The sequence below is a fragment of the Heteronotia binoei genome, chromosome 7 (assembly GCF_032191835.1).
Source record: "Heteronotia binoei isolate CCM8104 ecotype False Entrance Well chromosome 7, APGP_CSIRO_Hbin_v1, whole genome shotgun sequence".
NCBI classification, from domain to species: Eukaryota; Metazoa; Chordata; class Lepidosauria; order Squamata; family Gekkonidae; genus Heteronotia; species Heteronotia binoei.
The window spans coordinates 63,212,345-63,238,927 of NC_083229.1; the positions used below are offsets into that span (position 1 = coordinate 63,212,345).

Here is a 26,583-nt window from a genome sequence, read left to right on the forward strand (position 1 = left end):
AGCAGCAGCAGCTGAGGCCAAGGGCCAGCACAGCACAATCTCTCTCACACACCAACACACACCAACACAGCAGCAATGGAGGAGTCCAGCCAGGCAGACTCCTTAAAAAGGTTCTCTGGCCCTACAGTTTCAAAAAATAGCACTGCTCTGTGATTGGCCAGACAACAGTGCTTACTTGGATACCCAAGTAAGCAAAAGATCAAAAGAACAGCAATGTTGCTGATGGCTGGGGGATCAGCTACACAACAGTCCTGCAAAGCATGCATGTGCAATGCATTTTGCAAATGCATGCTTTGGATTGGCTGCCTGGGCTCCTCTTTCCCCTCCCCCCCTCCCTGATCCGCCCTGAGACACTTCGGTGAGAAGGGCGGGATATAAGTCCACTAAATAAATAAATAAATAAATAAATCCCAGGGAGGCTATGGGAGAGGTGGGAAAAGGCTACCAAAGGTGGGAAAGGAGGCAAGCAGCTCCCCTGAGGCCGCAGAAGCCCCTTTCCCACCTTCTGCATTGAATTCCGTATACTTCCAAATATCTATACGGAAGTATATGGGGAGCCATACTCGGCTCCCGCATAATGGGCCCCAATTGGATTCAGCTGTATGCAATTCCGTATACAGCTGAATCAGGGGTGATTTGGCGGTTGATTTGGTTTGGTCAAACCGAATGCACACCCCTAGTGAGAGCCAGAGAGGATTATGAGGCACTCCAAAGGGATCTGTTGAGGCTGGGTGAGTGGCCGTTAACATGGCAGATGAGGTTCAATGTGGCCAAGTGCAAAGTAATGCACATTGGGGCCAAGAATCCCAGCTACAAATACAAGTTGATGGGTTGTGAACTGGCAGAGACTGACCAACAGAGAGATCTTGGAGTCATGGTAGATAACTCACTGAAAATGTCAGGACAGTGTGTGATTGCAATAAAAAGGGCCAACGCCATGCTGGGAATTATTAGGAAGAGAATTGAAAACAAATCAGCCAGTATCATAATGCCCCTGTATAAACCGATGGTGCAGTAACATTTGGAATACTGTGTACAATTCTGGTCACCACATCTGAAAAAGGATATTATAGCACTGGAAAAAGTGCAGAAAAGGGCAACTAGAATGATTAAAGGGTTGGAACAGCTTGGGGCTCTTTAGCTTGGAGAAACATTGACTGCGGGGTGACATGATAGAGGTTTACAAGATTATGCATGGGATGGAGAAAGAAGTACTTTTCTCCCTTTCTCACACTACAAGAACTTGTGGGCATTCAATGAAATTGCTGAGCAGTTAGGTTAAAATGGATAAAAGGAAGTACTTCTTCACCCAAAGGGTGATTAACATGTGGAATTCACTGCCACAGGAGGTGGTGGTGGCTACAAGCACAACCAGCCTCAAAAAGGGATTGGATAATGATATGGAGCATAGGTCCATCAGTGGCTATTAGCCACAGTATATATGTGTGTGTGTGTGTATGTATATATATACACACACACATATATTGGCCACTGTGTGACACAGAGTGTTGGACTGGATGGGCCTTTGGCCTGATCCAACATGGCTTCTCTTATGTTCTTAAAACCAGTGTTAAACCAGAGAATCTCACCAGACCCAACCTTGTGTTTTGTTAAATACCTACACCCCTTATCTTCAATTGTTATTAAAACCTAACCAGAAATTTTCTTCAGACCCTGCTGCAACAATTACATTTTTAAAAGAAAACAGCAGAAACAACCCAATACTCCATGCAACCTTCCCCCCTACAAAAAACCACAAAAAATAACTATAAAACAGTAACAACTTTGAAACCCCTGCCATAAACACACTTTTAAAATTTTAAAAAAGTTTTTAGAAACAAAAACAAAAGCATCCAAGATCCCCTTCCAGGAGCAGTACAGAATGAAACTAGCTTCCTCTCCCATCCAACTATACCTGCCAGACAAAAGCAAAAACACAGAAAAAATTAAAATAATTTTTTTAAATGAAGTAAAAAATTAGAAAACAAGACATGAAGATATTCAGCAGGTGAGCACAGTACAAGAAGATCTCCCCAGGCAGGCAGCACTCTGAGGCAGAGACTGCAGCAGTACTCAAAAAAGATCTATTCATGAAATGGAGTCCAGCTGCAGGACTTTTTGCCTATACTCAGAAAGCCATGGAGGGTTGAGAGAAGTACCATGACTGGACAGACAGTTCATGTCACCCTAAGGTCTGAAAGACCTGCCTCCCGCCTCCCCCCTCCCTCCCTTCCTTCCACCCATTGCCTGGAAGTCCTGTAAACTTGAAGAAAGACACAAGAAAAACAGTTGTAGGAACCTTAAAATGGTGGAATATTTCCATATTTTTGGGGACCCTGTTAATCAATATCCCCTTAAATCCTCAGTACAGTTTGTTTATTTTATTTCCTTAGATTTATATCCCTCCCCCCCACATGCAGGTCTGGAGACATAAATACGCCTGAGAAACACAGATAAGGCATATTATTATTATTATCATTATTATTATTATTATTATTATTATTATTATTATTATTCTCTATCATGCTCTCTCCACAAGTGGTCTCAGGGTGGCTAACAGTCAATGGACTCAGGGCGGCTAACAGTTTTTCAGTTATATATTCAGACTGGTTTTATTTATATATATAAGCATACATCCCTAAACTAAAATTATATCCATATGAGACAACTAAGGACCAAACTAAGCATTATATTTGATTTATATATACCATGTATGTAAGTATGTGTATGTATATGTGTGTGTGTGTATTTAAATTTTAAAATATTATATAAGGACTCTATATTTAAAAAGAAAGGAGAACTTGATGTAGCTGGGAACTGGCATATGGGGTGGAGGGGCTCTTAGCTCTCCTTCTGTGCAGTTTTATGTTCAGCATCTAGAACAGATGTGGATAACTCTTTCATTTTTAAAGCATTATTTTATTTTTTTAAATAGCTAGTGTCTGGAATCCATATTTGAATTGGGACTGTGATGTGGGGGCAGGTAAGCCTTTCCCCCTGTGATATCTTCCCAATCTGCATCAGGACCTATATGTTTGCCCCAACAAGACAAAGAACAGCTTTGTGGAGTTGTACAAGGAAGTACTTCTTCACCCAAAGGGTGATTAACATGTGGAATTCACTGCCACAGGAGGTGGTGCCGGCCACAAGCATAGCCACCTTCAAGAGGAGGTTAGATAAAAATATGGAGCAGAGGTCCATCAGTGGCTATTAGCCACAGTGTGTGTGTGTGTGTGTGTGTGTGTGTATTTGGCCGCTGTGTAACACAGAATGTTGGACTGGATGGGCCATTGGCCTGATCTAACATGGCTTCTCTTATGTTCTTATGTTCTTACATGTATCTGTTCGGGGGAAAGGCATGGATGTAAGTCTTAAACCTCTCTTTGGTTTAAGCACAGGATGGGTGCTTCCAGAAACGTGTTGGAAACTCATGGAAATAATTTTCAAATGGATTTCTCAGCAGGACTGATGTTAATTTGGATATCCTAGAAATTGACTCAGATTTTTAAAACAACAAACCATCCAAGTCCAAGACCTATTTCTCACTAGCTTTGCTCCACCCCAGGCTTCTTTTTTCCCTAATGCAAGTGATCAATTTCTCACCAGTTGCTCGGTGAGCAGCTCCCTCCAGTTCCCCTCATGATTTTGTGATGCTGTCTTCTAAGGATTAAGGAACCATGATGGAAACTAGAGGGAGCCACATGTCAAAATGTGCCCATGGAGCAACTGATGGGAAATTGATTGCTTACACTGGGGGAAAACAGAAGCTTGGGGGCTGAGCAACACTAGTGAGAAATCAGTACAACTCATTGTGGTTTTTTTTATAGCCCTAGTGGATGGTGGAACACTTCAGTATTATTACATAGAAGGTCAAAATTAATATGATCACATGAAGCTGCCATATACTGAGTCAGATAATTGGTCTATCAAGGTCAGTCTGTCTACTCTGACTAGAAGTGACTCTCCAGGTTCTCAGGCAAAAATTCTTCTCCTTTTTGTGTGATACTTTTAGTTGGAGAAGGGAGTACCTGGAAGAGAGAGTGAAGAGGGCATGGGATGAGGAAGTTGAAGGAAACAGAAAGTGGTAGTCATTGGGGATTCTCTGCTCAAGGGTATGGAACGTCACGTGTCCAGGCCTGATCCTCTTCTCCAAGAGATGTGTTGCTTGCCATGGGCCAGAATTCAATATATTACACATTGACTGCCAAAGCTGATCAGACCTACTGATCAAAACCCATTTGTGATGGCCCATGTGTGAATGAATGACAAAGTCATGAATACCATCGAGAAAATTAAGGATGACGATGAAGCTCTTGGAAGGCATTTGAAAGCGCAGGGGGTTCAGGTGGTCTAAAGGAAGAGGAAAGCAACAGGAGTTGACCATACTTGAAGTGACATTGGCTACGATGGTGGTGCTGGTAGGAGTGCTTTGGATTCTGGGATCATGGGATAAACTTTCTAAAAGGAGGTCTACTAGCATATGATGACCTTCACCTCTCAAGGTTGGGGAAGAAAATCTTTGGAAAGAACATGGACAACTTCATCAGGAGAGCTTTAAACTGATGCCACAAGGGGAAGGTGATGATCAACATGGGGATCATAATGAAGAACAATCACCTTGGGAAGACAGGTCAAACAAAGTCAAAGGTACGAGGCTACAAGTGCCTATATACTAATGCCCAAAGTGTGGGTAATAAGAAGGATGAGCTTGAGCTTCTCTTGCAAACAGTGGGTTATGATATAGTAGGGATTACTGAGACTTGGTGGGATGATTCTCGTGACTGGAATGTGGTCGTGGATGGTTTTGAGTTGTTCAAGAAAAACCATAAGGTCCACTAGCATATAAGGTCTACTAGCAGAAGAGGAGGTGGAGTGGCATTGTATATCAAGATCATCTTGGGGGCTTGATTGTCAAGAAGTTCTGGAGAATAAGGTTGATAGTCCAGTGGAAAGTATTTGGGTAAAAATAAGGGGACGAAGGACAAAGGGTATTGTGGTTGGAGTCTGCTAGAGACCACCTGACCAGGGAGAGGATTTGGATGCTGCCCTCTTTGAACAGATTAATAGTGTAGCCAGACAACAGAACCTTATAATTATGGATGACTTCAACCTCCCCAATGTGTGTTGGGAGACAAGCTTGGTGAAGTAACAAGAAACATGCAAATTCCTGACCTGCCCGGCTGATAATTTTGTTTTTCAAATGGTGGAAGAAGCCACTAGCAGCTTGGCCATGCTAGACTTAATATTAACCAGCAAGGAAGAGTTGATAGATGGGGTGAAGGTGATGGGGACTTTAGGGGGAAGTGACCATGTGCTCCTAGAATTCCTCTTGGTATGAGAGGGGCAAGGAGATTTATAGCCAGACTTGGAGTTTAGATTTTTGTAGGGCTAACTTTTATGAGGGTTGTTCCATGGGAGGGTGCTGGAAGAAAAAGCAGTGAGTGAAAGGTAGGCTCTTCTCAATCATGAGCTTTTGCAAGCTCAAGCCCGCACTATTCCAGCAAGATGAACAGAGAGCTCCAGAATAAACTAAGGGAGAAAAAGGAAATGTTCAGGAAATGGAGAGAAAGATTGACCTCTAAAGAAGATTATATGGAGGTTACCAGGTACTGCAGATCATCCATCAGAGCTCAGTATGAGCTGTGTCTGTTAGGAGTTCTCGCTAAATTTTCTCCAGATATGTGAGAAGCAAACACAAAGGAAAGGAGGCAATTGGGCCGCTGTTGGGAGTAAAAGGAGAAACTCTGATGGAGGACAGGAAAAAAAGCATACAGGCTTAATGACTTTTTTGCCTCAGTTTTTTTCCCTGAAGAAGAATTCAAGCCCAACTAGAGTTGGTGGAAGACTTAACAGAATGCCTGAGAGGCTTGTTGACATGGATAGAGAAATTGTGGAGAGGTATCTGGTTGCACTGGATGAGTACAAATCCCCTGGGCTGGATGATGTGCACCCAAGAGTGCTCAAAGAACTTTCTAAAGAACTAGCAGAACCTTTGTCCATCATCTTCAAGACCTCCTTGAGGACTGGAGATGTCCCACAAGACTTGAAGACAGCAAATGTTATCCCAATCTTTAAAAAAGAGAAGAAGGATGAACCGGAAAACTACGGGCCCGTTAGTCTGACTTTGGTTGCTGGAAAGATAGTTGAGCATCTGAAGAATAACTTGGTGATTTGAGGAAGCCAGACCAACCAGGTTTCCTTCTTTAATTGAGTAACAAGCTTACTGGATTGTGGGAACACTGTTGATAAGGTTCCCCATGACATTTCAATAGGCAAACTGGAAGACTGTGGACTGGACTATAGGACAGTTCAGTGGATAGGAAAATGGTTAGAGGACCGTACCCAAAGAGTGGTTGTCAATGGAGTTTCATCATATTGGACGGAGGTATCCAATGGGGTGCCACAGGGCTCAGTTTTGAGTCTGGTTCTTTTTAACATTTTAATCAATGATCTGGATGAAGGGGTGGAAGGACTGCTCATACATTTTTCTGATAATACCAAATTGGGAGGAGTGGCAAACACACATGAGGATAGAGTTAAAATTCAACAAGATCTGAATAATCTGGATAAGTCGGTAGTTGTGAACAAGATGCAGTTCAACAAAGATAAGTGCAAAGTCTTACATCTGGGTCACAAAAATGTGAAACACAAATACTGGATGGGGGATGCACTTATGGGTAGTAGTGTGTGCGAAAGAGTTCTTGGGGTACTGTGGACTGTAAACTAAATATGAACAGTCAGTGTGATACTGTGGCAAAAAAGGCAAATTCAATCCTGGGTTGTATCAGAAGGGCTATAAGCATCAAAATTACAGGAGATCATAGCTCTGCTGTACACTGCCTTGGTCAGGCCACATCTGGAATACTGTGTGCAGTTCTGGAGGCATCACTTCAAAAAAGATGTGGACAAAATTGAGCGGGTGCAGAGGGCCTGGAGGAAGAACTCTATGAGGAAAGGTTGAGAGCCTTGGGAATGTTCAGTCTGGAGAAAAGGAGATTGAAGGGGAACATAATTGCTCTCTTTAAATATTTGAAAGGCTGTAATTTAGAGAAGGGCAAGGAGCTATTCCATTTGGCAGCCAAGGATAGGACCCGAAGCAATGGGCTCAAATTACAAGCAGAAAAGTACCAGCTGGATATTCGGGGACAAACTGTTTACGGTCACAGTAATTCAGAGGTGGAACCAGCTGCCTAGGAAGATGGTGAGCTCCACTTCATTGACTGTCTTCAAAATGAGTCTGGACGATTATTTGTCAGAGATGCTTTAGGCCATGGGTGTCAAACATGTGGCCTGGGGGCCAAATCTTGAAAATAAGACTGCATGATTATTTGTCGGAGATGCTTTAGGCCAGGGGTGTCAAACATGCAGCCCGGGGGCCGAATCAGGCCTGCAGAGGGCTCCTATCAGGCCCCAAGCAACTGGCTCTTGTCTGCTTCCTTCTCCCTCTCTCTTGTTTCCTTCTGCATCTCAACTTGCTTTGCAAGGCTTGCTCACTTGCACAGGAGATACAGAGCAAAACCTTGATTTTCTCCATTGGTTGAAGCTCCTCCCTCTCCTGGTCCCGTGGGGAGGGAGGGAAAGAGCCAGAGCTTCCTGTGTGCCCAGTTCCCTGGATCCCATGGGAGAAATACAAAGAAAGCACCTTTAAGAGCAACAAGTGCTAAATTTTTAAGTATGTTTTATTTAAGGTTTTTTTTAAAAAAAAATAATCTTTAGCTGTGTTTGTTTGTGTCCTTTAAAAAGTTTATGCTTCTGCTACCTAATCAAATATAGGTACACACATGGCCTGGTCCGACACAGCCTGGCTCAGCCCAACAAGGTCTCATTTATGTCAGATCTGGCCCTCATAATAAATGAGTTTGACACCCCTGCTTTAGGCTGATCCTGCACAGAACAGGGGGTTGGACTAGATGGTCTGTATGGCCCCTTCCAACTCTTATGATTTCATGATTAAACCTTAGACGTCCTGCATACACAACAGATACTCTACCAGTTAGTCACAGCTCCTCCCTGATAAATATACAATACCATTGTAATCTGCCATTATCTGCATTTCAGTTGTGTATTTTGGGACTCAGCATCCCTGTTTGTTTCAGATCTTCCAGTTACTGGAAACCACCAGGAAGTCAAAATGAATCAAAGTCAGACCCATTTGCTGTGGAATCATTCCATACCATAGATTTCACTGGTGCATATTAGGGCTTTAAGACATTTCAAAAGGTGTGGCCAAGCTCAGACTATCACTTTTATTCCCTTTCTCCTACAAAGTTACTGCGGACAGAAGGATGAGGGCCAGTTCTCTTCCATTCAAACCTTACTGTACACAAAGACCATGAGTACTTCTTGGCTGACTGAAAATACATTTTCTGTGATGTTGAGCAGGGAAGGTAGATGGGGAAGAACACTGCTGCCAGCTGTAACATCTTAGCAGTGCTTTTGTTTTGCTTTTCCAGTTTCAGGTATGTACCTTGGGCATGGCCAGGAACTATTAGTCCTTGCCTCTTAGTGTGGGCTTTTGCCGTGTGGCCTAGGCAATTTACCTGTTAAATTTCAGACCAACCTCAAGATAACTCTAGTTCTTGTAGTCTTTTCATTATTTAAATTTGTTGCAAGCTGCTTTGTGTCCTGTTAGGGAGGAAAGCAGCCAATAAATATACTAACTGCAGATGCCAGTTTCAGGTTGTGGTTTGCATGGCTGGCTGATTTCCATGGCTTGGATCCTATTCCTAACATATTTTCTGCTAGTGGAAGACATTTCTGTTGACCATTGGGAGCAATAGGAGGGGCATGTGGGGTAGCAAAAAGCTGGATCCAGCAGACAGCAGTGGAAGAGGAAATATGTATTCTCCATTGTGCATAAAGTGATCAATTAAGAAAACTGTATAGTGCTTTCTTATTTGTTGCTCCCCTACCTGTTGTTTTTTCTGTGTTTTTAACCAATCTCTGCCCTTCAGTAGAGATAGAGTCCTATTGAATTTCCTCCTCAGTTTTCTACATATTTCTCTTTTTTTATTTACCATCTCTTGTTCCCATACTTTTTATCTAGCTTTCTATCTCTGCAGTCTACAAACATTGTACAAAAATAATAATTGTTCGGACATGTGATTGGAATCTCATTTATTCCAGAACATAATTTGGTCTGCCAGACAAAAAACAGAAGTTCAATTGTTAGTGAAAAGAAATTCACTTTTGACAGTGTTTGCTTTCCTTACATTGATTTAGAGAGAGAGAGAGAGAGAGAGAGAGTAACATGGCAGGTAAAATGCTGAAATGATTTAAACAATTGCAAATTTTGTTTGGATGAGTAGTTGTTTAAATAACAATTAGTTTTTTATGATGAAAGAAACTACCTTACATCAATAATATCCTGTTTGGTAACCTTTGTTCTAGAATGAGTCAGTGTGATAACTACGTATCTTTACCCTTCTGCAACAATTCTAAAAATAAGTTGCAGCTGAATAATATTTTCCTCCTTCCAAGGCTGCATTTTTCTCCCTTTTGGTCAGAAACTAGTGTGAGAGTGTATTTTTGCAATAGAGGTGCCTGTATATAATTAAAATAGTGTTACAGAACTGTAAGGAGCTCTGCTTTGTTTCATGTATTCATTATAAACCAGTATCTCTACCAAATTATAAACCAGTATCTCTACCAAAGGATACTGAGGGGATAGCTAGGAGTTATGGCAGATGCCAACAGAGCTTACAGAAAATAAGTGCCACACCTAAATTTGGTATCACAACACCCTTTCTGACCATTTATCAATGCTTTGGTGATCTTTCTGGCTTTTTATCTAATATCAAGGGGCAAGCTATTTTTGAATGCTGATAAATACATAGAACACTCTGTCCAAACAGATGATGCATTTAGATACACATTTAAGATGATTTTCTTATGTAATATGTTTCAGAGGCAATGTTGTTTGTCTGGAAAAACATTTCCATTTGCCATCCTTTTAAAATATTTATTTTTGCAGCAAATATTTCACATACAACAAGACATCTTCCAATTATTTATGTTTCCACTTAGGCTAAATTTAGGCTGTAGAGAAGACAACAGTTGCCTTCATTAATATGATTACAAAAGAGCAAACATGAAGCTTACATTGTACCTTATATACAATCTAAATGATGACATTCCAAATTAAACTAAAAATCAGCAAGGCTGTTTATACAGTACTTTGGAATTGCTGTTAGCCTGCTTGTCACAGGCAAGAAAAACAGAGCATAGAGGATGTGATTATGACATTTCTAAAAAGGTGTTTCTTTTCCTGCCCAGGCAGTTTTGTTACATTTGCAGATGATATGAGTTTTTTAAGAAGATCTTCTTTATTTATTATATATTCTTTATTGTAATGTACTCCAGGTATGAGGCAATTTGCCTCAATATCATCAGTCCATATAAATAACCAACAAGGGGAGCCCTCTTCTACTTTCAATGAACAATTTGGCTCCTCTGCTGTTGGAAACATCTTTAAATTTTAACACGTGAAGGGACAAAGCAGGAGATCATCTCTTCTTTTCTTTTTTTTAAAAAAAGATCAGTAAAGAATATGATGGATTAAACCAGATTCATGCTGTTTGTAGTTACATAAGACTATTAGAGGCATTGCTTCATCTAGCTTTTATAATTCTATGTCCTACTTTATATAACTCCATCCACTGTGAACAAAAAAAGAAAAGCGAATAACAGAATACTTCACATTTCACTTTGTCAGCAAATTAAGGGAGAAAGCACAAAGACTAACACAATAGACATCATACATAGAATTATCTTAATATATTTTTTTCTTTAGCAAGCCTAAAGAGAACAGAAGGATAAGAAGATTTTTTTTTTGTTTACAATGAGCAGATGTGCTTGTTACTGTTGATGGACAAGCTTATACTTTTCCATCAATTAATATCAACAGCAAGCACATCTATATGGAAGCTTGTCCTGACGCCTTGATTTCTTCCCCCATCTGACAGGTAATAGTAGGGCTGGGAAAATGTCACAACAATTTAGTCATGCCTCAATGGCTTTAACTAGTTCTGTGACAATGGGAATGCATCCTGTTAAGATTCCTTATGATTCATAATGGTGCTGCATTAGTTGGCCATTGGAGAGAATTTAAACTAGTTTTGTCAATTAAGGGTTTAAGGTCAAGTACTCTTTATGTGTTTTTTTTCATTTTGTGCATTAAGCAAAAGCGAGTTAAAATATTTATGAATAGCACTAACATGTAAAAACTTTCTTGAGGAGCTTGTCTTTTCCTATTGACTCATAACTGAAACCAACTCTGTTTGACAGAAGGACAGCTAGCTTATATCAAGTAGGATAGCTGATCCCTCTTCCTTTGGAAATGTCTCAGTAATACCCTACAAGACTGACTGGAGCAGAAAAGATAACTGTGTGGACCAAGCACTATTTAGAGGAATTTGAAAAACACACCTCAAGCTTTTCCAGTAATGAATATGAGGAAAATATTTGGGCTGTAAAACAAGATGCCTGGTGTAGTGTCAGAAATAAAATATTTACAAGTATGTCAGGTGTTCAAGGAAGACAATTGATCTTAGGGATTCAACCACATACTAGAGGAACCTTTGCTGAATGGGGGAACATTATTTCTGGTTGTACAAAAGAAAGTGTTCTTTTTATCCTTGAGAGCCAGGCGATATGATAGGGCCATCATTCATGTACCTAACCAGTTCACTTATAAATACCTGCACTTTGTATTTATGTCTTACTTCATAGAATCATAGAACCAAAGAGTTGGAAGGGACCTCCAGGGTCATCTAGTTCCTGCACAATGCAGGAAACTCACAAATACCTCCCCCTAAATTCACAGGATCCTCATTGGTGTCAGATGGCCATATAACCTCTGTTTAAAAACCTCCAAAGAAGAAGACCCCAACACCTCCCGAGGAAGCTGTTCCACTGAGTAACTGTTCTAATGGTCAGGAAGTTCTTCCTAATGTTGAGTCGTAAACTCTTTTGATTTAATTTCAACCCATTGGTTCTGGTCCTACCTTCTGGGGCCACAGAAAACAATTCCACACCATCCTCTAGATGACAGCCCCTCAAGTACTTGAAGATGGTAATCATATCACCTCAGCCACCTCAGCCACCTCCTCTCCAGGCTTAATATGCCCAGCTCCTTCAACCTTTCTTCATAAGATTTGGTCTCCAGACCCCTCACAATCTTCATTGCCCTCCTCTGGACGTGTTCCAGCTTGTCTATATCCTTCTTAAAATGTGGTGCCCAAAACTGAACGCAATACTCCAGATGAGGTCTTACCAGAGCAGAGTAAAGCGATACCATCACTTCATGTGATCTGGACACTGTACTGTTGATACAGCCCAAAACAGCATTTGCCTTTTTAGCCACCACATCACACTGCTGACTCATGTTCAGTGTATGGTCCACTAAGACCCCTAGATCCTTTTTGCACATACTGCTGCTAAGACAAGTCTCCCCCATCCTATAGCCATGCATTGGATTTTTCCTAACTAAATGCAGAACTTTACATTTATCCCTGATAAAATTCATTTTATTTGTTTTAGCCCAGTTTTCCAGCCTGTCAAGATCATCCTGTATCCTGTTTCTGTATTTGCAACCCCTCCTAATTTAGTATCATCCGCAAATTTAATAAGCATTCCCTCTATTCCTTCATCCAAATCATTTATAAAGATATTGAACAAAACAGGTCCCAGGACAGATCCCTGAGGCACTCCACTTGTCACTCTTCTCCAAGAGGACGAGGAACCATTCATAAGCACTCTTTGGGTGTGATGTCAACCAGATACAGATCCACCTAAGGGTAACAGGATCCAAACCACATTTTACCAACTTGTCAACAAGGATAGTATGTGGAACCTTGTCAAAAACCTGAAATCCAATTCCAATTCCAAAACCCTTTACTGCAGGGGTGGCCAACGGTAGCTCTCCAGATGTTTTTTGCCTATGACTCCCATCAGCCCCAGGCAGCATGGCCAATGGCTGGGGCTGATGGAAGTTGTAGGCAAAAAACATCTGGAGAGCTCCCGTTGGCCACCCCTGCTTTATTGGCATAGCCCTTACTGAAATTAAGATAAACTATGTCTATAGCATTCTTCTGATCCAGCAAGGTAGTAACTTTCTCAAAAAAGGAGATCAGGTTAGTTTGACATGTTATTGAGAAAACCATGTTGGCTCTTAGTAATCACAGCCACCCTTTCTAAATGTTCTAAGACTGTTTATTTGTTCTAAAACTTTTCAAGGTATAGATGTCAAGCTGATTTGTCAGTAGTTACCTGGATCCTCCTTTTTCCCCTTCTTGAAGATGGGGACAACATTCGCCCGCCTCCAATCTTCCGGCACCTCTCCTGTTCTCCAAGAATTCTCAAAAATAATAGCCAGAGGCTCAGAAATTCAGTAGTAAAATGAGTATATTAGGAAAAACCAGTGAGTCCTCCACTTTCTTGATCCTTAATATCTCCAGAGTCAGTTGCTTCTGGTACTTCTTTGCCTTCCCAGCTCTGCTGCCCAAAAATGAGACAGTTGATACACTGACATCTGATGATGTGGACACTAGCTGCCTAGAGTAGCAAAGCTGTATTTATAAAAGGCAAGTTTCAAATATCCCACCACTAATAATTATCAGATGTCATACAAATAATAATGGCAACCCATTGTTTGAACAGTTCCAGGAAAAAAGCACAAAGGAAAAACCCCACAGACATAAATGCTCACAGGAAAAAAAGCCCCCATGGAAACATGCCTACATGGAAAAATATGTAAAGTGCCATAATGTTTATAATTGTGATTCCAGATAAACTGTTGTGAGGGCACAATGCTCTTAATTCTTTGTTCCATTTCAGTCATCCCAGTGTGTGGTCTCTATTCGATGGACTGCAGAGGGACCTGGCTTGTCACAAATTAACATTGGCTAATGCACAGGCAGGACGCCTAGAGGTAGAAAAGAGGAAATATGAGGCACTTCATTACATGGTTGCCACTTCTGTGCAACAATATGAGCAGGTGGAAGATAAACTTAGTTGCTTAAAGAGATTGGCTAATTTGCAATGAAGAATTATATCTGAGTTATTATTGTTGTTAAATAATTGTTGCTTTTACTATTAGGGTTAGATAGTCTTTTGTCGTGGTCACAATGTATTAACATTAAAAAGTTTGACAAATTGTAAATTAATAAAGTTAAAGTTCTTAATTTTATTTAAATATATATTTCTATGTAGAGTTTAATTTCTGTTATTATTCTTTTTCCTTCTTAATAAATTTATTTATTTTATTTATTGTGTTCCATTTATATCCCACCTTCCCCGCAGAGGGGTTCATTAATAACAAAATGGTCACTTCTTGTTGCATGTGAATATGACTTATTTTAATCCTAAAATAACAACAAAATATTATTAACGGTTATCCACAATTATAAGCATCTATGATGCTTTACATATTTTTTCCATGGGGGCTTTTATCCACGTGGGCTTCTTTTCGTGTGGGCTTCTTTCCATGTGGGCATTTTTCCATGTGGGTATTTTTCCATGTGGGTGTGTTTCCATGGGGGCTTTTTTCCTGTGAGCATTATGTCCATGGGGTTTTTTCTTTGGGTTTTTTTTCTGGTTACCGTTTGAACATGGGTATCTTAGGCATTCTTGTGGTGGTGACTTCAGATCAGTAGCTGTATGGTGGTGTGTGTCCCCCCAGTGTAGGATCCAGGGCAGCTGTTCTGGACATCTCATGGCTAAGACAGCACCCTCTTCAACATAGTGCATCATGCTGGTGCAATTCCCCCCCCCCTCTGATTTTTGCACTTTTCCCTTTGAAATGTTGGTAGGAGTCAGAAGAAATGTCTAGAAGATCTTCAGCTATATCAGGAGACGTGACTTTTCTAATTCACCCACTGTGGGCAAAGCTAGATGTGATGCTGGAAAACATATTTTACTTTCTTGCAGTCCATTGATCCAAGAACCTTTCTCCCTTCTTGTCAGAGCTTGGAAGCTAAGCAGGGTTGGAAATTGGATGGGAGTCCGCCAAAGAAGACTATGCCAAGGAAGGCATGGAAAACTACCTCTGCTACTAACTTGCTACTTAAAGTGCCATTAAGTGACCAAAATATGTAATCTTTCATTAAAATCTGCCTCCATTCCAGAGGACTGGAAGGTAGGTAATGTCACCCCTGTCTTTAAAAAGAGTTCCAGAGGAGATCTGGGAAATTGCAGGCCAGTCAGTCTGATGTCAATACCAGGAAAGTTGATGGAAGCTGTTATTAAAGAGAGAATTAGTAGGCACATTGATGAATGAAAGCTTTTAAAGAAGACTCCGTATGGGTTCTGTAAGGAAAGATCTTGTCTCACTAACTTGTTAGAGTTCTTTGAGGGGGGTGAACAAACATGTGGACAAGGGGGACCCAATAGATGTTGTTTACCTTGACTTCCAGAAAGCTTTTGATAAAGTTCCTCATCAAAGGCTCCTAAGTAAGCTGAATTGCCATAGGGTAAAAGGACAAGTCCTCTCATGGATCAAAAACTGGCTAATTAATGGGAAAGACTGAGTGACTATAAATGGGCAATTTTCACAGTGGAGAGCAGTAAGCAGTGAGGTACCACAAGGCTTAGTACTAGCTCCGATGCTTTTTAACTTATTAATTAATGAATTGGAGTTGGGAGTAAACAACAAGGTGGCTTGTGGATGACACTGATTGTTCAGGGTGGTAAGAACCAGGGAGGATTGTGAGGCACAAATCCAAAGGGATTTGCCGAGGCTGGGTGAGTGGGTGTCAATGTAACAAATGAGGTTCAGTGTGGCTAAGTGCAAGGTAATGTACAATGGGGCCAAAAATCCTAACTATACAAACATGTTGATGGGGTCCAAACTGGTGGAGACTGATAAAGAGAGAGATCTTGGGGTCATAGTAGATAACTCACTGAAAATGTCAAGACAGTGTGCAACAACAATAAAAAAGGCCAATCCTATGCTGGGGGTTATTAGGAAGGGAATTGAAAACAAATCAGCCAGTATCATAATGCTCCTGTATAAATCAATGGTGTGGCCTAATTTGTAGTACTGTGTACAATTCTGGTCACCACATCTCAAAAAAGTATTATAGCACTAGAAAAAGTCCAGAAAAGGGCAACTAGAATGATTAAAGGGTTAGAACGCTTTCCCTATGAAGAAAGGTTAAAACGTTTGGGGCTCTTTAGCTTGGAGAGGCATCAACTGAGGGGTGACATGACAGAGGTTTACAAGATTATACATAGTATAGAGAACGTAGAAAAAGAAGTACTTTTCTCCCTTTCTCACAATAGAAGAACTCGTGGGCACTCAATGAAATCACTGAACAGTTAGATTAGAATGGATAAAAGGAAGTACTTTTTCACCCAAAGAGTGATTCACACATGGAATTCACTGCCACAGGAGGTGTTGGCAGCTATATGCATAGATGGCTTCAAGAGTGGATTGGATAAACATATGCAGCAGAGGTCTATCAGTGGCTATTAGCCACAGAGTATAGATGGAATTCTGTGCCTGGGGCAGTGATGCTCTGTATTTTTGGTGCCTGGGAGGGTTTTTGTGTCCTGGCCCCACTGGTGAACATCCTGATGGCACCTGGGTTTTTTGGCTACTTTGTGACAGAGTGTTGGACTGGTCATTGGCCTGATCCAACATGGCTTCTCTTATGTTCTTATATACTGATATATAACCTATAGAGCTTATAAACTAATGAATGATGTGAAGAAAATAAAGAATGAAATTTTTTTTCTGCATTAGTGTCAGAGTTCACTGGCTGTAGGTCCAGGACAGTCAAAAGGAAGCACTGTGTCACATGTTGCATAATTAATGTTTGAATAAACTGTTATAAGAGGTGACATCCACTGGTTTGGAAGACTTCAAATGGGGATTAGACAGAATCACACTGCTGGACAGGTTCACAGGTGACAATTAGCTATGATGGCCAAATCGAACCTCCATGTTCAGAGGCAATATTCTCAATGCTGATTTTGAGGGACAACTGTGTGGAGTGAGCTGGTGTCTTTAATTTTTGCTGGTGGGATTGGACTAGAGAGATATCTGGTATGATCCAGCATGCCTTTTTTCTTATTAAATGTACAGGACATATCGTTACCCTATCCTTATTTTGAAAATATAATCAGTAATCCCATTGCATCTTTAAGAATGCTACTGAACTCTTAGAATGTGTGGGAAGAAAGGAGACTGCCATTTTTCAATAGTGAGTGAAAAACATTCTGTGGATGCCCCAAAGTCAGAACTCAACCTACACTGAAAACAAACTCTTGGGCTATGCCCTAGTGAAATCTTAGTTCAAACTGAGTAATTAGAAGAGACAACTTTTAGAGAGAGGTAGCCATGTAAGTCTGTTGTGGCTAAACCAAAAAGAAATCTCCTGCCACTGTAAAAACAAAAACACTACAAACAGTTATATTGGAGTTTCAGCTGTCATGCTTAAAAATCTATTTCATCACATGCATGAAGTGAATTCTCAGTCTGCAAATATAGCTACACCCATGGGGAAGTGTTGTTTGTAAGGAAGAAAAGCAATTGTGATTTCCATTAAAATGAATGCTATGGAGCTATGGTATCTTGTAATGAATTAATATTACATATATGTTAAATTTCAAAAAGGACATTTGCAAAGAAAATAGAAAAATGGGATAGCATCACTGAATAAAATGGGGCTTACTTCTAAGGAGACCACTTTAGGATTGCCCCCAAATGATCTAGTCATTTCTGTACCCATAGCTTAATAGTATAGCTCAGGAATTTTTTTTTATAAGTTTTATAAGAGAACAGATTGCTGCCTACTGTCATGTTAATTGGATGTGACTTTGCTTTTAATACATTGCCTTCTACCAAAATGCTCCAGCATTTTGCTAAAACTCTATGGGTTCCACCAGGAAAAACATAAGCAAGCCTCCCCCCCCCCCCCCTTTCCTCCCACCAGTGCTAGCAGGCAATGAGATGGGAGGCCTGGCATCCCTAGTCACAACTGACACTTTATTTGGGGTAGACAGTCAACTTTAATGAGTTATGCTACTGAGCTCTGCCACCTATTTTTCTACAAAATGACCCCTTCTTCCGGCTGAGCAGGAAGTGACACCGTCATATGAAGTTGCACCCTCCATTTTTCTACCACCACCCAGCTGAGTGGTATAAGGATGGGGCCGTGGAGAGTGGGAGGTATTCCACTCCCATTGGAAACCCTAAATTGACCTCTTTGAAAGCCCAGGGAAATCACAAAATGCATTAGAACATACCTGTGTTGTGCTTTCTTTTCTTCCCAGGCTCACACAGCATGTTTATTTCTTTAAGCCTTAGTATTTCATATATATCAAATTATGGGATGCTGGAAATGACAATAAAGCAATATTTTTTTAAAAATAGTGAAAGATGCATTTCTACCCTTTCTCTCACTAGTGTGTTTGGGAGCCGTTAATTTTAATAGTTTTTAAAATGTGATTTTAGCATATATGTTTAAAATAGAGCCCCGTGGAGCAGAGTGGTAAAGCTGCAGTACTGCAGTCAGAGCCCTCTGAGTTTGATCCCAGCAGAAGCTGGTTCACGTACCCGGCTCCAGGTTGACTCAGCCTTCCATCCTTCCGAGGTCGGTAAAATGAGTACCCAGTTTGCCGGGGGGGGGGGGGAGTGTAGATGACTGGGGAAGGCAATGGCAAACCACCCTGTAAAAAGTGTGCTGTGAAAACGTGAAAGCAACATCACCCCAGAGTCAAAAACGACTGGTGCTGAGAGAAAAATTGTAAATCTAACCCTGAGTGCAGGAAAGATTTCTTCTTGTGTTCTGAAGCTCTGTATCACTGACTAGCACATTTTTTCTTGCCTTTTTCAATTTGTGAGATTATTTATATCCCACCATTCCTCATGGCTCAAGGTAGCTGTTACAAAACACCATAATCACAGAAGTTGACATCAAAAGAATTTCCATATAGCTATGAAATACTCTTGAAACATAATTTGTGCTTCCTTTTTCTGCATACCCTGGAATTTTAAATACAGGATTCTCAGGGTCACTAACAGATGAGCCCAACTATCAACAAATCCTCTGTAGGAGACTGAGGAACATGAGGATCCTCAGGATGGGATTGTCCATCATGGAGTAAAATGCTTCCTGGCATGTGTAGCTCTGGATGACTACATGGCTGCATGTGAAGGGATAGTGAATTAAACCTGGTTTTCCAGATTAGAGTCCACTGCTCTTAACCACTACACCAAACAGGTTCTCCAGAAATGGGGTCATAGCATCCATGACACTCCCCTCCTTTCTAGACTCCACTCCCCCCAAAGGCTCCTGGGATTTGTATTGAAAGACTGGCAACCCAATCCTCATTCCTATCTGATATTCTCATACAATTCAATCAAATCCAACTGAAAGCTCACCTTACATACTCTAAGGATACCATGTGCCACGTCTACCTTTTTCTTTCGTCCTTTCAGCTTCTGTTTATATGACCAGATGGCCTTAACTCCACCCCCATCAAAGTTTTCATCAAAAGTTGACTACTGTTTTATTAATACGCTGTGAAGAAGCCACACTAGTCTCTTCTAGTAAAACAAAACAGTGGCACCTTAAACGCTAACGGTTCTAAATAGCTAGTGGAGGTCTCCTCCAGAGCCAGGATCCACACAGTAGCTGGAGGCTGCACTTTGGGATAACACTAATATGTCTAGGTTGCAGTTTGGGGTTCATTGCATTGGAATATTGCAAGGACACCCTGCCTCTAGGAACTGATTGAAGCAAGACCGTTCTTTTCTTTTCCTGGAATTTAAATAATCTGAAAGGGAGAGATGCTACACCTGCTCCTGGGTTTCAGCCAGAAAGGACTTGATTGATACCCAGTCCTGCAAGGATCTACATATAGCTGAACAGTAATCAGTAGCAGGAGCACTGAATGCAAGCCCTGCACCTCTTTGTCATTGTGCTGCCTCTTCACGGGCAGTGACTGTCAGACCTTGCCATTGTCAGGTTGACATTCATTATAATGTGTTCTTTAGTTTGTTCTTTAATTGCTGTGTCTTTTCCTCAGACTTCCTCTTTGATTGATACCCTACTTCCTTTTTGTCTTTGAATGTTGCTTCTGCTTTTCCATTCACACCACAATTTACTGTGAGCACAGTGTGAGTACGTTTACTTCAACAGACTTAGAGAAATGCATTTTAGCATAGGCTTGGAGCACTGCTTAAAGCACAAAGTTTCTTTGATACAATTGAAGTTGCTCTTGACTGTTTTTTTTGTAGAATCTAACAAAGTGACTTTGGGTCGGGGGTAGCCAAACTTGCTTAATGTAAGAACTGCATAGAGTAAATGTCCAATGTTTGAGAGCTACAAGACATAAATGTGGCTGGACTTGCTCTGGCCCACTAGCTCCCAGGATGCCAACCACACCTCCATCCAATACACTGTGCAATTATATATTATTACACATACAAAATGACAAAGAAAGAAAAAGAGAGAGAGAGAGAGAATCAGGCAAGAATAAAAGCAGCCTTGAGCTGCTGGCGCATCTTATTTGTTTCCTGAAAATGTACTTCAAAGTGAAATATTTTGGCAAGCATTCTCTATCTCCCTCAACTGGAAACAAATGTGACAGGTGTGAGGAAGAGAGAGAAAGAAAGAAAATGAAAGAAAGCGAATAGATGGTGAGGGAGGAAAGAGAGAAACAAAGAAAGCAAACAGATGGGGGAGGGAGGGGAAAGAAAGGGATAGAAAGGAAGGAAGCAAGGAAGGAAGAGAGGGAGGGAAGGAGGGAGGAAAGGAGGGAGGAGGAGAGAGAGAATGAAAGAAAGGTGGAAAGAAAACAAGTAGCTTGGGAGAGGGAGAGGTGGAAAGAAAGCACCATTTAAATATGTTCTCCAAGCCTATCTTTCACCAGCCAGATCGTATTGGAGAAGGATTTAAAGAGACAGATACCTTCTCTGAGCCAAGCTAGCTGGCTGGCGCGATAATGGGGAAGGAAAATAGATGGGGATGAAAGAAAGCAACATTTAATGCATTCTATAAGCCACCAGCTGGCTTGGTAAAGAGATTTAAAGAGACAAGTGCCTTTTTCAAGCCAGCTGACTGGGCAATGGGGGCTTTGAGAGCCACACAATATATGTGAAAGAGCCACATGTGACTCTTGAGCGACAGTTTGGCCACCCCTGCTTTGGGTATTTCTGTACACGTGCATTAAAGAATTTGGTACAACTAGTGTGTACAGTGGCTAGATTATCAGACTAGGATCTGTGATGCCCAGGTTTGAATCCCCAATCCCCAATTGAAGCTCACTGAATGACCTTGGATCAGTCATGCACTCTCAGCCTAGCCTACCTCACAGGGTTGTTGTGAGGCTAAAATGGAGAATGATGTAAGTTACTGTGAGTCTTCATTTGGGAGAAAAGTGGGGACATTTACTTCATTTTGGGAGAAATTAAATAAAGTTGCCTATATATTAGATGTTTTATCTCATCCATTTAGAAAGAATGTATATACAGAATTGCATATAGTTGAAACACATGTTCATTACAAGGACACATGCTGAAAAAGGCATTCATAACAGAAAGAAAGAACTCTTTGTGTAAAATACAATTTTAACTTGTTGTGAATAATAAGTATCAAAATACAAAACAAATATCACCAGTAGATATCACCAAGTTAAAACCTCATAAGTTCCACAATGCTCCTACTGTCCTTATGTAGCTGAAAGCCACTATATTACATTCAGTACAATGTTTAAAAATAGGTGGTCCAAAGGCATTCATGGCAGTATTGCCATGGTTCTGGTTGTCTTGATCCCTTTCTTTTCAAATGAAGGATGGGACAGAATGGGCTGGGCTAAAGGTACCTACACAGGCATTTTACCACATGCTGTTTATCTGCCCACTCTCTCACTCATGGGATAGCTGGTCACTTAGGGTCTAAGCAAGAATTATTGGGTTTCCCCTTATTGGCATTCTGAAGGACCATTTTTCACCTGCTCCCTGGGTATGTGTAGGCTTGTTTGGGTCATAACCAGGACTGGAATCGGTTGCTCAACCAGCAAACACTCTGACCCATCATGCATCTGATAATGTGGTATTTCCTGAACAACCCATCATGCATCTGATAATGTGGTTGGTTGGGGGAAGGAGTACCCTTGGTGCTGAACAGCCTTGTCCCAAACCTAGCCGTGGTTTACAGTATATTAGACAAGGGGGATGAAGCTTGGCACCTCTCGGCACATTTAATGTGCAAGTAGGGATAGACAAGACTTGCGTAATTGCTGACCAAGTTTTGAGCCAGTGTGAATTTCCTCAAAGAATAGCAGCCAAAGTAAGCTATCTAGTGCAGCCACCCTAAAATTTGTTAGATGTTTTAATAAATTATGATGTGGAACAGTTATTTAAATAAACTAGTTAAACCCATACTGGTGTCTTATATCACTATGGGGGAAGCTGGCTAGGATAATTGTGTCATTTCGTTGCTAAGTAGACAGTTTCAGTAACAAGATATAACAAGCATGATCTCTGTGATATCCCTGGGTGGCATTCTGGAGGTATGTGTGGGAGAGAAATCTATAAAGAAACTTGAGGCCATACCATTTAATCATGAGACATATATTACAATGTCTGTGTAGATTAATATACACAGATGAATGCATACACGTGCATTCTACCTACCAGGTACATTTTTATCTTGTCCTTTCTCACAATACAAGAACTCGTAGGCATTCAATGAAATTGCTGAGCAGACAGGTTAAAATGGATAAAAGGAAGTACTTCTTCACCCAAAGGGTGATTAACATGTGGAATTCACTGCCACAGGAGGTGGTGGTGGCCACAAGCATGGCCACCTTCAAGAGGGGTTTAGATAAAAATATGGAGTAGAGGTCCATCAGTGGCTATTAGCCACAGTGTGTGTGTGTGTATATATATATAAAACATTTTGGCCACTGTGTGACACAGAGTGTTGGACTGGATGGGCCATTGGCCTGATCCAACATGGCTTTTCTTATGTTCTTATGTCCTTCTTTTAAGAAACTCATTGAAGCATATGGTTCTGCTTTCCTCATTTTATCATCATAATACTACAGCTGAAAGAGAATGTCTGGCCCAATATCACCCAATAAATTTTGTGTCAGTGTAGGGAGGGATTTGAACCTTGGTCTCCCAGAACCTGGCAAACCACTGAAGCACAATGTAATACCTCATCTTATCAAAAACTTTATTGTGGTTAGTCCTTGCTCCTATCACTTGATCAGTGGAAAGTGCTGTCAAATCACAGCTGGCTTATAATGATCCTGGAGGGGTTCCAGATCAAAATAGCCAGACATGGTTTGCCAATGCCTGCATCTGCATAGCAACCCTCAACTTAGTTGGTGGTCTCCCATCCAAATACTAAACCAAGGATGACTCTGCTTAGCTTTCAAGATTTAACAATACTGGGCTAGCCTAGGCCATCCAGGTCAGGGCTCGCACTTACACTTTGTTATTCAGTGAGTTTTATCTTATAACAATATTGTGACTGCAATCCAGAAAATTGAATATAAATAATGAAATCATCATCAACTGGATTGCTACAGTCTGTATAGTACCCTTATGAGACTAAATGTTTGTTTTCCATTGTACATAATGGAAATTATGCACTGCTGGTAGAGTCTTTCTTCTTTCCCATGCCCCCAAAGTAAAAACATGTGCACTCATACAACATAGTTTCTTCTTTTTTTTGCGACCCTCAAATACAGAAAGCTCTTTTTGTTCTAGAGGAATCTATTTTTAGAATGCATTCTATGCCTTTGGTTTTTAAAGGGTTACAATTCACCCTTTCCCTTTGCACTTGGCTGGAATAAACAATCAAACTAAATAAATAAAATCAATCTTAAAACCAATCTGTATGGTGTTGAGCAGCAGCAGAGGTAAGAGACAGTACTGCACTATTTATGCCAATATTATGTTCCACTGACTGACTGGCATTGTGCTGCAGGTACAGTAGTTTTCACTTCCAGAAACTGGGAATATTTCCAGAGGAATGCATCTGGATAACATTTGCCTGTTACCTTCCCCAGAAAAGAATTAGTCACCAAGGGCCCTATTCATAAAAAGTAATTGAGGCCATTTCCACATGAATATTGCATCTTTATAAAGAAAAAATGTGATGTGTGCTTTTCTTTCCTACTTTTTACCTAAAGAATGTTTTTTCTGTGATTAAGGGAACCCGTTTCCTTTACTTGTAAACAGACATCTCACTTTTAGAAATTAAAGAAAAGTGACCTACAGCTTATTTGGTGGGGGTACTTATTTATATTTAGGTTATATTTAGCTCAGAATTTTATACATGATAGTGTTTATATTACCTGACTATAGAGTGTAAATATGTTTAACAAATTGCATAATGAATCAGGTCATTTTTTAAAAAATGAACTCAGATGACTTTTAAATCATATAGTTCCCACTGAATTGTCCAATATCATGCTTCCACTGCATGCATGTTCATTTCACAAATCCTTCATTCCCAATACCAATGAATTAATCTTAATCGGTCCATAAGGCTGATAAATGGACTTGATTGGAATACCACAATTAGCATTTTGACTGGGGCAACATTTTAGTAACAGCAAAGCATGTATATGATTTATGGCAGAGTCCTTTTATGATTTTCTTTTGGCTGAATGTTTGTTTTAATGGCCTACCATATATGCTAGACCTTGCCCACTGCTCAGTTTGCATAGTGACAAAGGGGTTTAATGTATACTGAAAATTCAGATAATTGCAATTCATGCAAGATACAGTATATTGCTAAAAATTTTTTTTAAAAGTTCTGGGAGATGAAAAACTTTTATTAGACTCATTTAACAGTTACAAGTTGCAGAACATGGACTGCATATGTAACATCTGGTGGATGCAATACCTTTCTCCATTTTAGAAAGGAAACATTCAAAACTGATATGTCTTTTGGGATAGTTACATCAGAAGGCTGAACTACTTTGTCTAAAGATGGAAGGAAAGAAGTAAAACCTGAATTTCACATTTCCAGTTGACTTACATTACTGAGCAAATGGAACAAATGGCAGAGAGAAATGTCCACTGGATAGGAGGTCTGAAGATATCCTGGAACTTCAGACTGCAGATCTTCAGACTACAGAAATCCCTTCCTTCCCCAGATCATGGCCCCAGACCATCCCCACAGCTCCAGGAATTCTCCAACCTGACAACCCCACATAGGACTGACAATTTTTTTATCTATCTTGAAGTAGTCTCCAAAAGGGTTCTTCAACAGGTAGTTAAACATGCAGGAAGGGAGTGGCAGCTGGGGCAGAGAAAAATAGACATTTCCCCTCTAGCAATTGCAAAACTTCAGGCCTGCACTATCCTTTTCTTTATCAAAATCTGTATTTATCAGCATGACAAAATCTGTAGATTCTTAAACCCAGAAATTGAAGGCAAGAACATACAAGGCAAATCTTTCTACAAACTTGAAAAAAGCTACAGGTTTGCAGAAGAACCAGAAATCGGGTGGGGGGAGGAAGTATGAAGGGTTAACCCCACCCCCCAAATAATAGAAGCAGTGTCTGTTTCAGCCACTGCTAGGCAACCAAATAAAACAAATAAGTGGGTTCTAGATCAAATTAAGCCTGAACTCCCCCTAGAAGCTAAAATGACTAAACTGAGGCGATCTTACTTCGGTCCAATTATGAGAAAACAAGAGTCACTGGAAAAGACAATAATACTAGGAAAGGTTGAAGACTGCAGAAAAAAAGAAAGACTAATTTGATTGAATCAAGGGAGCCATGGCCCCAGATTGCAAGACATGAGCAAGGCACTGAACAATATGATACTTGGGAGGTCATTAATTCATAAGGGCACTATAAATTGGAAGCAACTTGACAGCATGTAACATACACACAAATAATAATAAATATAACTGAATATGGGGGTTAAATAAAAGTTAGGCTGGTTAGGAAGGAGAGGAAAAAGCAGGAAAAGGTGATGGGGGTTGCCAGCAGAGGGAAAGAGGAAATAGTAGTGTAGATACAGAGGAAAGTGAGGTGTGTCTCGCAAGTCCTTGTGGGATCCTTACTGTACAGTTGGGCTTGATAACCAGCACCATAGAATTCAGCCATGGTTTTCCTGGGCAGAAGCTGACAGCAGAAGGTAGAAGGGAGAGCAGATCAAGGTTGGTTGGATGATGGGTGGGAATGAGAGAAGAAAACAAAAAAGGGGATGAGGTTATGGGGGCTTTCACTAAAGGGAAAGTGGTATGGTATAACTTGTTCTCAGCAGATCTTAGAAGCTAAGCAGGGTCAATACATGAATGAGAGACCACCAAGGAAGATTCTGAAGAGGAAGGCAATGGCAAACTGCCTCTGCTTCTCACGTCCCTTAAAAGCCCCTTGCTGTGGTTGCCATATGATAGTTTCCAGTGCCCACAAATAGTGCCGAAGCAGCATTGGGATGATTACCAGCTTTTTACATGAAAGTATTTCATTACAATGCTCCACCCATATGGCACCTGAATCTATGCTCTGTGATGAACCAGTTCTAAAACCAGGTTGTTGATAGAAAAAAATTCAGCAGCAACCTTTAAGTGACTGAACTCTTCAAGCTTTCTGAAAAGAAAT

At 40.6% G+C, this 26,583-nt stretch overlaps 1 pseudogene; it reads left to right on the top strand.

Moving 5' to 3' along the window:
- LOC132575528 (uncharacterized) overlaps positions 1-10,801 on the top strand; it is a 55,435-nt pseudogene extending 44,634 nt beyond the window's left edge.
- The last annotated feature ends 15,782 nt before the right edge of the window (positions 10,802-26,583 follow it).